We start from the raw sequence: 13,831 nt of genomic DNA, 5'->3' as shown, positions 1-13,831 counted from the left end.
TGTTCATAGCAGCTCCATTTATAATAATCAAAAAGTGGAAATAACACAAACGTCCTTCAATGAGTGAATGGTTAAACAAACTGTGGTACATATATACCATGGAGTGTTACTCAGCATTACAAATGAATGAACTATTAATACTCACACAAGTTAGATGGAGCTTAAGGTTATTACACTGGGTAAAAAAATAGAACCTCAAAAAATTACATATTTATGATTTCATTTATATAACATTATCTAAATGAAAAAAATGTAGAGATGGAAAACAGATTCCCAGGGTTTAGGCATGGAGGTGGATGAGGAGTGTGTGACTGTAAAGGGGTGTATGATAGAGTTCCTTTGTGGTGATGGAACAATTACGTATCCTTGTGGTAGTGGTTATACAAATCCATATATGTGATAGCATTTCATAGAACTTACAGATGCACACATACACAGAGAGAGAGAGAGAGAGAGAGAAATGAGTGCATGCAATAACTAACGAAATCTGAATAAAGTCTATAATCTAACTGATAGTATTCTACTAAAGTCAACTTCCTGATTTTGATAATGTACTATGGTTACGCTACCATAGTACCTACCATATGGTAGTATGCTACCATAAAGGGAAGCTGAATGAAGGATACACAGGAATTCTTTGTACTATTTTCACAATCCATTATGAATGTAAAATTACTTCAACATATAAAGTTAAATAAAAGTAAATAATAATGAAAATAATTAGAACAATAATGATAATTTATGTTAGTATTAATTGATGGATAATCTCATACGATCCTCACAGCAATCCTATGATTTAGAAAATATTATTAATTCTACATCACAGGATTGCCATGGGGTGTCAATGAGGAAGTCTTTTGGAAGATTAAAAGCAACATAGAATTATAAGCCATTATATTATCACAACACATCTCAAATTTTTGTATACATCCCCTATAAAAGTACACATGCACACACACTTATATAGACACATTTACAAATCAAAATGGCCAATTTCACATATCAGAAAGGAGAAAACTCTGTCTTGGAAAGATCTTGCATTTCCTTTAATTTAGTCATCCTAGAATAAAAGGCTGTCATGAATTTGTCAAATTAACACTTGTTAAGTGGAGCACAGAGTGTCAGATCACAGAAGAATTTGAAATAGAGAAGTTTATTACTCACAGGTCCTGGAGGGAATTACCGGGCCCCCCTTGAGGGGTCACATAGGGAGGTCAAGGCAGAGTGCAGCCAGAGGGAGAGACAGGACCTAGGGCACATGCCTTTGGGGTTTCCAGGTTACGGTGGGATTGACCAATTCAAGTCAAAAGAGTGGAGTTTTGGTAAGCCCCATGGATAAGAGGGGAGACTTGATCACAAGGATTCTTGGGGAAGTTGTATCAGGAACTTATATTTACTTATGACTTTGCCAGCTGCTATGTAGGGCATGTGCTTGCGTGAGGGACTAGTGTCTGTGTAAGGCCCCCTCAGCCCATTTGGCTGAACAAAATGGATGCCAAGGCAGCAATATCATGGAGTAGCTTAGCTAAACTCTCAACGAAAGCACAAAGTGACACTTTCATAAATATGGAAAGCCAATATTTAGATTAATATCTAAATTTAAAATATTTCATGAAATCCTTAATAAAGAGGGTATAGCAGGCATTTGAAACACCAGATCCTCAAAGGTATTGTAATGCTACAATAATGAAAACCTTGCACTATTGGCTCAATTAATGACAAAGATCAATATACTTAATTGAGAGTTGAATTGCTCTTGCATAAAGTAGGTATTTAACAGAAATAAACATCCACAGATATACTGTCAATTTATAACATAGCCAAACTCAGTTCATGTGTGTTAAAATTTAGATTAAAAAAAGGCATCATTATTTACAATTGCTAAGACATGAAAGCAACCTAAGTGTTCACAGATAGATGAATGGATAAAGAAAATGTGGTACATATCTACAATGAAATATTATGCAGCCATAAAAAAGAAGGAAACCTTGCCATCTGTGACAACATGGATGGATCTTGAGGGCTTTGTGCTAAGTGAAATAAGTCAGACAGAAATAATCTCACTTATATGTGGAAGCTAAAAATAAATAAATAAAACCAAATTCATGGAAAAAGAGATCAGATTTGTGGTTAGCTGAGGCAGAGGATGGGATTGGGAGAACTGGATGAAGGTGGTAAAAAGTTATACACTTACAGTTACAAAATAAGTATTGGGGATGTAATATAAAACATGATGACTATAGTTAACATTGCTGTGTGGTATATTTGAAAGTTGCTAAGAGAGCAAATAATAAAGTTCTCACAAGGAAAAAACATTTTTTTATAACTATATGAGGTGATGAGTGTTAACCAAACCTCTTGTGGTAATCATTTTGCAGTATATGTGTGTCAAGTCATTATGCTGTACCCCTTGAACTTACACAGTGCTCTTTGTTAATTATATCTCAGTAAAACTGGAAAAATAAAATAATTTTCAACACCCCCCCCCAAAAAAAAGGCATTACTTACTTTCACCCAGATGGAGGTTCATGGTGAGTTATTTAATGAAAAAGATGGATTATGTAAGATTAATTCTACTTGGTAAAAATGCTATTTTGTTTCGAGGTCTCCGGTGAGTCACCGGATCAAGATGTAGCCTTAGTCAAACTCTATAACCTCCCTTGGAAAATTACTCCAAACTGATTACCTGAAAGCTCAGGTAACAGCCCAGCTAATGGACAAGTGTTGAAGTCAGTGAGAAAAACTCACATGATCCCATGTTTTCAGAAGCTACCAAGGCCAAACTTTATGGACTGGCTTTGAAGAGACAGAGAAACATAAATGCTGTTATCATCACAATATTTGATTCTATACAATGACTTGCATGAATACATGTAATTTTGGAGTATTATACATATTTCTAAATGTGGCAAATGTTGAATAAAATGAACTAGGCAATTAATATTGATTAAAGAAGAAGTATGAAATGAAGGGTAATGGAGAAGGTATTACTTTTGTTTTTTTATGTTCCGTTGCCTGGTATCACTAACAATGGTGAAAAATAATTTGCAATGTTATTAAGAAAATTATGAAAAATAATAAAATAATTGATACCATAGATCAGTTATTTGATATGTTGTTGCAAATAAGAAAAAAATGATAATAATGATAATCATTAACACTTGATGCTTACTTACATTTTCTGGCAGAGAGCTTAGTGCTTATATGTAGATTATCACCCTTGACCCTCACAACAATCTTACTCTATAAAAATATTATGAATTGTATATCACAGAATTTCATGAGAATTCAGTGAGGCAACATATGTAAAGACCCTTTTGGAATCTGGAAAGTAGTAACAGAAACATAAACGGTTTTATTTATACTATCACAAAATTAAATTTCATTAAAAATACACATTTAATAATCACATTTGAGGGAGTTCCCTGGTGATCCCTGGTTAGGACTCTGCGCTTCGGGAAACTAAGATCCCACAAGTCGTGCGGCGCAGCCAAAAAATGTTTTTAAAAATCATATTTGATTTGTTGTCTATAATTCACTTTGCTATCTATGAGATAAGAAGTTGAACTAGTCCGGGACAACTACGGTAAGAAAAAGAAGAGGAAGTGAGAAAAGCAGCTGTCCCAGACCCCCTCCCAGCAGCAAGTCCAGGAGGCAGAAGGTGCTCTGGCCTCCAAAAGGAAGAAGCCATGTGTCAGGTACCTGCCCCGGAGAAGCCCTGTGACAGCCCTGCCTCCTCCCACGGCAGCATGCTGGACTCGCCGGCCACGCCCTCCACGGCCTTGGCCTCCCCGGCTGCCCCGGCCGGCCGCCACCCACTCGGAGCAAGCCCAGCCCCTCTCCGTCACCACCAAGCCAGAGACCCAGGCCCAGCTGGCTCTCCACTCAGCTGCCTTCCTGTCAGCGAAGGCTGCCGCCACCTCCTCTGGCCAGATGGGCAGCCAGCCCCCCCTCCTGTCCCGGCCCCTCCCCGTGGGGTCCGTGCCCACAGCTCTGCTGACGTCCCCCCCTTCCTTCCCAGCCACGCTGCATGCCCACCAGGCCCTCCCCGTGCTCCAGGCCCAGCCTCTCTCCTTGGTCACCAAGCCTGCCCACTAAGCTGCCCCCTGACCTATGCAGGCTGTCACGTGACTCGTCGAGTAGTAATGATGCAGCCGAAGAAGAAGAAAATAAAAAGGGGAACTTTATTGGTCAATATTTGACCACTCCGGACTGTTCTGTAAAGTGACTGGTAACAGCAGCACTTTACGTTTTGTAGATGTAACCAGTAGCTGATCTTAAGGCTTTTTTAAAAAACAAAACAAAAACGAGAACTGAAAAGTAGTGTGTTATTCTTCCTGTATGTGCAGCGGTGGATGCACCTGGGCAGAAGGCACCTGTGTCTCTACCTCCTGGACTCTCTGCCCTCCTCTTTCTTCCCATCAGCCCCCTGCGTCCGGCTTCCCCCCACCCAGCCTGCATGTTGGCCGTTGCTGCCACTTCTAGCCCGCAGCCTCTTCATCTGCATCCCATTCCTGGACATTCCCTTTTACTTGGCCCACGTTTTTCTCCTTTGCTCAGCTCCGTGGGTTCTTGCCTTCATCTTCGTCCTCTGCCCAGTGTAAGGCTGTCACCATGTGAGAAGACACCTCGGCCTCGTTTGTCTCCACCAGCGTCCCCTTTCCCTCAGTGGCCCTAATGCCCCAGCCTCCAGCTTTTGGTGGGGGGAAGACGTCCTCTGCAATGGTTCTTCCCCGCATTTAAAGGGACTCAAGGTGCCTGCCACTTCCTCAGCGAAGAAGGCTGTGCTCCACCCGCTTACCAGTCGAGATGTCACCTCACAGCCCCAGAGTGTCAGACAGGACCTGGCTCTGAGGTCTGGCTCCTGTCACCCGGGTCGGTCCGTGCTAACACAATCTGCCAAAGCTCTAAAGACCCTCCTCCCTCCCCCGTCACCTCACACGCTTCTTATGTATTTCCTTTCATTTTTATGGGGTTTTGGGGAACAATTTAAACTCCCAGTTGTTTATTTTCACAAAAGAAAATAAAATTGCCATTGCAAGAAAAAAGTGTTTTTTAAAATCTTGTTCGATTTGTTTAGAATTCATTTTGCTATCTATGAGATATGAAGTTGAAGTAGGTTGTTAGTCATAGTTCCTAAAATAAAAGCTCTGCTTAACTTGTTTCACATGATTATTCATGAAACATTCTGATTACGATGATGTAGTTTGGTTTTAATATCCCAATACCCCAAATAGATGAATATTATTAATCACCTTAAAAAACTAAGAAAATCCACTGAAAAATTTTAAAAATCAGTAATATAGTTTGGTGAGAGAAGCAGTATTTAAGGAAGTAAATACAACCAGTGGCTTCCCTATGTATCAGCAATAAATCTTTTAAAAATAACAATTCATAAAAGAATCTATCCACAGCAGAAAGAAAAAATTAAAAGATGTCAATGAATAAATTTAAGCATACAAAATGTCCTGGTTGTATATAAATACTGTCCTCTTTGTGTGTGTGTGTGTGTGTGTGTGTGTGTGTGTGTGTTCCCACATGCAATAGATCCTGGATGGAAAAACAATCTACTGAAAATAGCTAATCAAATTATAATTTGAAAGTGGTTTTGTTTTTTAGACATTGGACATAGTATTGTTACAGTCTAAGCAAATGTGAATACCTATAAGAAACCAAATAAAGAATGCGAATGAATAATATTTAATACATTAAACTGTACTATAAAGCTATAATCATTAAAACAACCATTAGATCAATAGCTCAAATGGATATGGGGAAATTCAACACTTGCAACTCAATTCTCACCGTTAAATGGATACATTACACACATTTTTAAAGGTTGTATTTGAAAATATCCCCCAAATAAAAATCTACTAACAAGTACATCCTTAATGATTTATTGAATGAAGAAAACAATTAGCAGATGAGTGTATAAGTTATGACTTCCTTTTTGTGAAATAAAAAAAGTTTAAAAAATGTCTCTCTGTTTACATATTATGGGTGATTATATATAATTTTACGGGAGGAAAATGATGACGAGAAATTCTTACATGCTATTAGTAATTGTTAAGGCTAGTCTTCCACTAAGTTTGATAATTAAATGGAAGTATCAGGGTATATTCTCCATTGCAACTCAATCCATTCATTATTTATCAAATGTGTAATGAAAATAATAAAATAATATAATGACAGAGAAGTTAATTCCAACACTTTAGCATTTTACTTACTTTAAAATACATATTATACATTATTTCCAAATACCAGAGTTATTTTTCTTAAGTTATATGAAACACTAGTTACCCATACCAATTATGATACTTTAAAAATTTTTCTATTAAAAAAAGCTATCAGCAACCAAGTTAAATGGTTTCTTGACCCACTAGGTGGGACATTGAAATAGAACAATTTGGTAATTGTGGGTTATTAAGATAGAAAAATAATGGAGGAAATGTTTAAGAGTAATCCTGTATCTTTAACAGCAAAACAACAAAATAGCAATATATTTGAACGTTTGTTAATATATAGTTTTGTTGCTAAAAACTTAGTTTTGTACTTAAAGTTTTATACTTACTTAAAACTTACCAACATATAAGTAACTTGAGTAAATCTATTAACTAGCTAATATTAAGTCCCAGTATTAAGTTGACATCTCAATGTTGTTTGGCTTTCAGGTGGCTGTCAGTGCAACCCTGGGTGAGTTGGCACCAAAGTCTCTACAAACTTGTTTTGTGAGGACCTGGGTCCCAAAATACAGAAGAGTATCAAATGTCTAAGAGGCTCATATTAGGCATAATCCCAAAATAAGTACCACCTGAATTGTTTGAGTGAAGAACCTAAGACACATATTTTTGGGATGATGTGTGTGGAGGATTATTTTAATTGTGATTCATGAAGAGAGCTATTACCATTCACTTAGGAAAACCAAGAAATTCATGTTGAAAAAAATTGAGAACTTACAGTTTGCTCTGGAAGGAGGCAGGCAGACAGCAATTGTATAATAACCAATAGCTTTACCAATTATCAAAGTTAATCCATCAGTAATGGAAAAACAAAAACGAAAACAAAATGAAGAGATGATCTGAAATTCTAAAGGATACACTTATCAGGTATTTTCAAGGACACTTAGGATGAAAAAATTTTTTTCACAGAAAGATTTAAAAAAGAAGTTTCAAAAATGATAAACATATGGAAAAAAAGGCTCAATATTATAAAGTTGTTAATATTTCATGAATTACTTATAGTCATTTTAGAATTAAAAGTCCTAATATAGCCTAATGTAATTTTTGTAAGTTTAATTAAGTGAGGTAATGGTAATCTCCAAAAATAAATTTGTGGTATATGACATAGAAGCAATGGATAAGTAGAATAGGAAAAGCAATTGAATAATGTTTACTCTACTATAAAGCTATAATAATTTAGACAGTTTGCTGCTGGGTCAGTCATTGGTCATTGCAACTTATTTGAGAGGTAGCTGTAGCACAAAGTCAATATCTATCAGAAAACAACACATAAATCCTCAATTTAAAACATATGCCTGTATGCAGCCCACATGGGTTAAAATTTAAATTTCATAATTTTCAAACTTTTCAGACATTAATTCATGAAGCAATCTGACTTAGACATCTGTGATGTACTTAGTTTTTACAGTGTGATTAAACATGAAAAAATAAATTTATACAATATTTCCCATTGTTAAAAAAATTATCAAATACCTTAGAGTTTGTGTGTGTGTGTATGTATGTATATATTAGGATTTCTTTTGAGCATACAGAAAGGTATGGAGGAAATACACTAAACAATTTGCATTGCTTATAAAAGGACTGGAGAAATATATAGGGTGTGATGGGAGATCATTGCACTTTCTTTATGCCTTTACATTATTTACTATTTCAAAATGAGCAAATATTTCTCTTTAATTAAGATACAATTTAAAAAGAAAATGCAATGTGGTTAAAAATGAAAGGAAACTGCTTAATTCTTCTATAACTGACAAGCAGTGCACGTTGTGCTTTTAAGTGGATTACCTTGCTCAGTCTTTACACACATACAAAAATATAGTATAGTTGTTAGTTCTACATTATAGACTGGTCAGAGTGACTAAAGAGATTGATACATGAGAAAATTATCACTGAAAGAGCTTACAATGTTCATGTCCATCCTTAAAAATTAAATATAAATAAATATAAAATAGATAAAAACATTTTCACTGCTGACTTTTGAAATGTTATTTAGAATCTATGAATTTTCACTAAAGTTAATTACATTATCAACTTAAAATTTGGAAAGTAACTTACAGTCATCCTCAGTTTACAAAAAGAAAGGCAATAAAAAATCTTGTTTTTCTGTGTATATTTACATACATACAGGCATATGTATTTTTAAGAGAACAATCAGGAAATATACCACAATGTTAATACTTCTTACTATAGGAGATATGAGGCAGAGAAGGTTGGTGTGGATGAGAAGGATCGCTAATTTTTATTATATATCCTTAGCTAGTTCCCTTTGAGATAGTGAAAAGGAGCTATTTTGTTATTTAAAATAGTCAATAGAGATAAACAGGTAGAAATGAAAGGTTCTACAGGCAAATCATTTCATAAGAAAATTTTAAAAGTCACTTACCTTCTAGAAACTATAAGTTTTCTCTTCTGTAAACCAGATATTAACCATACTTAATATTAAATTTGGACAAAAGTAGCAGCACTGATGATGATTATTAAGATTTACAGACTACTTACACAGCAGGCTGACTGCTTGGTGTGTATTTGTGGATAATCTCACTTGAACCTTGTAAAAGTTCTATGATACAGATGATATTATTAATTCTGATGATTCAGTTCCTCTTGGAAATTGAGAAGAGATAAAAACAAGCTATTAAATTATCACATTTGCTTCAAAGCCAAAATACACATATAATTATGTTCTCTTGATATCCTCTTTAGAAGCCAATTATCTATATATCAGGATGTGATTATCTAGACTAATCCTTCGTATTAGCTATGCTTAATCACCCTTATTCCATTAATTGTCATTTTATGCCTCAAGGTCTCAGATGAAACTGGAGTTCAAGAAACTTGAAACTCAGTTCAAGGAACTGCCACAGGTAAGCACTGTGTATTGGCTGCCATGTGACTCTGAACTGACCACGTGAAGACCAGAATTTTGGAAAAGAGATGAAGATCCCAGGTCTAAAGAACATGGGGTAAGGAGTGGTTAGGAAGACCCAGTCTCTAAAGCATGAATACAGTCTGAGTTGCTCTGTACTATTGTACATGTAATTTGCTGATTATGGTAATGCAGTAAACAGTTGGGGCAGCACTTAACATTTAGTAAATCCAAGAAAATGCAGTAAAGAATGATGACCTTCGCTAAGATAATTTGGTAGAAGAAACAGTTTTATTGAGATATAATTTACATGCCACAAAATTCACCCATTTTAATGGTGTATAATTTAAAGATTCTTAATACATTTACAGAGCTGGGCAACTATCACCACAACCTAAGGCAACTACTAATCTACTTTTTTTCCTTTATGGATTTGGAGTTTCTGGGCATTTCATATAAATGCAGTGATACAACATGTGGCCTTTCTGTCTGGCTTTCATCTAACATAATGTTTTTGAGTTTAATCCACTGGCAGCATATACTGACACTTCATTCCTTTTTATTACCAAATAATATTCCAGTGTATGGCTATATCACATTTTGTTCATCCATTCAGCACATTGTGTGGACGCATGCTTTCACTTTTTGAGGTAAATACCTAGGAGTGGAATTATATGCCAAGTTAATGCTAAATGAACATTTAACATTTTAAGAAGTTGCTATACCATTTTCCAAAGTGGCTGCATCATTTTTCATTCCAACAGCAATGTGTGAGAGTTTCAGTTTCTTTACATCCTTTTCAACACTTGTTATCATTTGACTTTTATATGTAATATTTTGCTAGGTCTGAAGTGGTATCTTATTGTGGTTTTGATTTGCATTTCCCTAACGACTAATGATTTTGAGCGTCACTTCATGTACTTCAGGCCATTCCTATGCCCTGTTTGTTAAAATTTCTATTTACATTTTTTGCCTATTTTTAATGGGATTATTTGCCTTCTAATGTATTCTGGGTACAAGTTCTTTATTGAATACATCATTTAAAAATACTTTCTCCCATTGTATGAATTGTGTTTTCACTTTATTAATGAAGTCATTTGAAGTACAAATGTTTTTTAATCTCGATGAAGTAAAATATACATTTTTTAAAAATCTTTTGTGCTTTTGGTGTCATAGCTAAGAAATATTTGTCTAACTCAAGGTTTAAAAATTTACCATTAGCTTTTTTCTAAGAGTTTTATAGTTTTAAGCTCTTAATTTACATCTATGATCCATTCTGAATTAATTTTTAGGTTTGGTTTTAGGTAAGAGTCCACATTAATCCTCTTATATGTGGTTATCCAGTTGTCTCAGAATAACTTATTGAAAAGATTATTCTCTCTCAATTGAAAGGTCTTGGTACCCTTGTCAAAAATCAAATAATCATAGATATATGGTTTTACATCTGGACTCTCAGTTCTATGCCATTGATCTGTATGTCTATCGTTTTCCCAAAACAACACTGTCTTGATTACTATAGCTTTGTAGTAAGTTTTAAAATTGGTCAGTGTAAGTTTTCCAATGTTATTCTTCTTGTAAATATTGTTTTGGCTCTATAGATCCTTTGTGTTGCCATATGAATTTTAGAATGAGCTTGTCAGTAGCTGTGAAAAAGACAGCTGGGCTTTTAATAGGGTTGTGTTGAATCTATAGATCAATTAGAGAGTATTGCCATCTTAACATTATTGATTCTTCCAATTAATGAGATGTTCCTCCATTTATTTAGATGTCCTTTAATTTCTTTCAGCAATGTTTTATAGTTTTCATTGTACAAGGTGTGGACTTTTTTGTTAAACATATTCTTCAGTATTTTCTTCTCTTTGATGGTATTGTGAATGGAATTTCTTCATTTTCATTTTGTTTTTTGGTTTTTTTGGCCATGCCACAAGGCTTGTGGGATCTTTGCTCTCCAGCCAGGGATGGAACCCAGGCCCTAGGCAGTGAAATTGTGGAGTCCTAACCACTGAACCACCAGGGAATTCCCTTCATTTTCTTTTTGGACTGTTAATTGCTAGCATTTACACATACTATGACATTTGCATGGTGACCTTGGGTGCTGAGACCTTGCTGAGCTTGTTTATTAGTTCTTGGTTTTTGTGTGTGTGGATTCTCTAGGATTTTCTACATACAGGGTCATGTTTTCTGCAAATAAAGACAGTTTTAATATTTCCTTTCCAGTCTGGATTTTGTTTCATCTTTTTTACTTACTTAACTGCACTGGCTAAAACTACCAGTACAATGTTAAATAAAAGTGGTAAGGGTAAATATCTTTCATTTGTTCCCGATCTCAAGTGGAAGGCATTTAGTCTTTCATCATTATACACCATGTTTTTAGTGGTGTTTTCTTGTGAATGCCAATCCCTGCTATACATGATCTTGCTCATCTTCTATCAGTAGACTTCTGTAGCTTGTTACTCACTGCATGCTAGCCTGATGTTGGGGATCTTCTCTGTTTCCCGGGTACAAGCTAAATCTTAGGTAGGCGAGATATTAGGTTCTTGTGGGCAGGCCTTTCTCAGCAATGTTGTCCCTCCCCCAACTGTAGGAAACCTCTAATGATCTGAGCCCAGATCATTGTTTTATCTCTCCCCCAGGAGTAAAGAATATTTTACTTTCCTGTACACCCAGTTTCAATGGGTCTTATTCTGTGCCCTGGGTAAAACAAGATTAGCTGCCCTTCTCCTAGAATCTTAAGACATTTGTTCCATAGTAGAGAAGACTTGGGGCAGAGTTTCATGACTTTCTCTCAGCAATGGCTGCTCACTTCTTCTAACACTTACCCACTCTTTCTCATGCATTTCATGGATATTACCTTGCAAAGGTTCACGATCTGTCTCCAAGATTCTTATACTCTCAAGTAGTCAATACTCATTCTTTTGCAATTCACCAAAAAAAAAAAGCTAAGATAATTAGCTGAATATTTCTTACCTGCTTACCAACATAGGACTGGAAATTCTATCCAGCACAATAAAACAGAAGAAATAAACAAATATAGTACAAATCAGAAAAGAAGAATAAAAAGAACTGCATTTATTTGCAGAAAGCATGGTTTTCTATGTAGAATATCCCCCCAAAATATTCTGAAATTAATAAGTGAATTTAATTACATTGCAGGATACAAGATCAATATATAAAAATCAGTTGTATTTTTATATACTAGCAATGAGCATGTGGAAATCAATATTTGAAATGCAATACCATTATAATCACTCAATATGAAATACTTAGGTGTAAATCTAATAAAACATGTCCAGAACTCATATGTGGAACTTATAAAATGCTGATGAAAAAAAAAATCAAAGATCTAAATAACTGGAGACACATATTCATGAACTGGAAGAGTCACCATGGCAAAGGTTCTACTTTGCCCCAACTTGATATACAGGTTTTAGGTAATTCCTATTAAATTTCCAGCAAGACTTTCTTTAGATACAGACAAGAGTATTCTAAAATCTGTATTGAAAAGACAAAGAAACTAGGATAGCTAAAAGACATTGTGGAAAAAAATACAGTAGGAGGAAATACTCTGTCCAAATTCAGGACACATTACACGGTTACACTCATCAAGACTATGAGGTATCGGCAGAGAGACAGACACGTTGATAAATGGAACACAATAGACAACCTAGAAGTAGCCCACACACAAGTATGGACAACTGATTTTTGACATATGTGAAAAAGCAATTCAGTAGAGAAAGAATGGTCTTTTTAACAAATGCTAGGCAAATTGGATATCCACAGGAAAAAAGAAGAAAAAAGAACATGGACCTAAAATACATAATTCATACAAAATTATCTTATTCCAACCAAATAACATAATCCAAAACTCATATAGGTTTTAACTAGCTTACTTATTTACGGTTGTTAAGTTACAACATAAACTATGATCCCTGACACTCAGTAAGAAAAACATGACTTTTAAATTACATTTTTAATGAGGAGTTAATTTTTATTTTAATATAAAACATGCAATGGAAATTGTATGTGCCTGTTAATATTTACAAATATATTATATCCTTATAACTTGTTTATATACCAATGTAATAATTTTAATGTATTTATAACAGTTTATGCATAGGTTTGCAGACAATACCAAGTAGATATGTTAATTGTGGTTTCTGCTACTCTAAATAATTTTAATAAAATTTGCTATATTTCTAATGAAAAAAGACTTCCAAGCCTATATTACATGATAATTTCAAGTTAATTTTAGAAGCTAAATAGCTGTCATATATTGATCTCTGCAGTCCCCATAGTAACCATGAGGTATTAATCTCCTTAATATTTAAATCTCAGCCAAACTACTGCACATTGTGCAAAGTAAATACAAAAGATATGATTTTATTGAAATAATTTATTAAGAAGGAAATTCTCCATAAGGATTTTTAGGATTTTTTGGTTAGAATTATAGTCACAGTAATATGGAGTAATTTATTAGAATAATAAGTTTAAAGAACCATGTAAACTCAAAATTACCAGACTCAGTTTTTTTAAAAAAGGAAAATTATCTATAATGTTCTTCAGGAATATTTACATACTTAAAAAGGCCTTCATAGAAACTAATAATCTCAAATATTTTTGAGTTTGCAGACTGTTATTCATTGACATTGTAATAGTAGTAAATAGAAAATTAAATGTCAAAAGGTTTTCTCTAGAGATCTTTTATATCTTCCTCATATTACTGAAA

The 13,831-nt window shown here is 34.6% G+C and overlaps 1 pseudogene; it reads left to right on the top strand.

The window, feature by feature from the left end:
- The first annotated feature begins 2,518 nt into the window (after nucleotides 1-2,518).
- LOC112066125 (transcription factor 7-like 1) lies at nucleotides 2,519-4,098 on the top strand (annotated as a pseudogene).
- Nucleotides 4,099-13,831: the final 9,733 nt, after the last annotated feature.

Source organism: Physeter macrocephalus, chromosome 21 (genome assembly GCF_002837175.3).
Source record: "Physeter macrocephalus isolate SW-GA chromosome 21, ASM283717v5, whole genome shotgun sequence".
Lineage (NCBI taxonomy): Eukaryota > Metazoa > Chordata > Mammalia > Artiodactyla > Physeteridae > Physeter > Physeter macrocephalus.
Note: the sequence above shows the minus strand (reverse complement) of the source record. Positions and strands in the feature narration are given on the sequence as shown.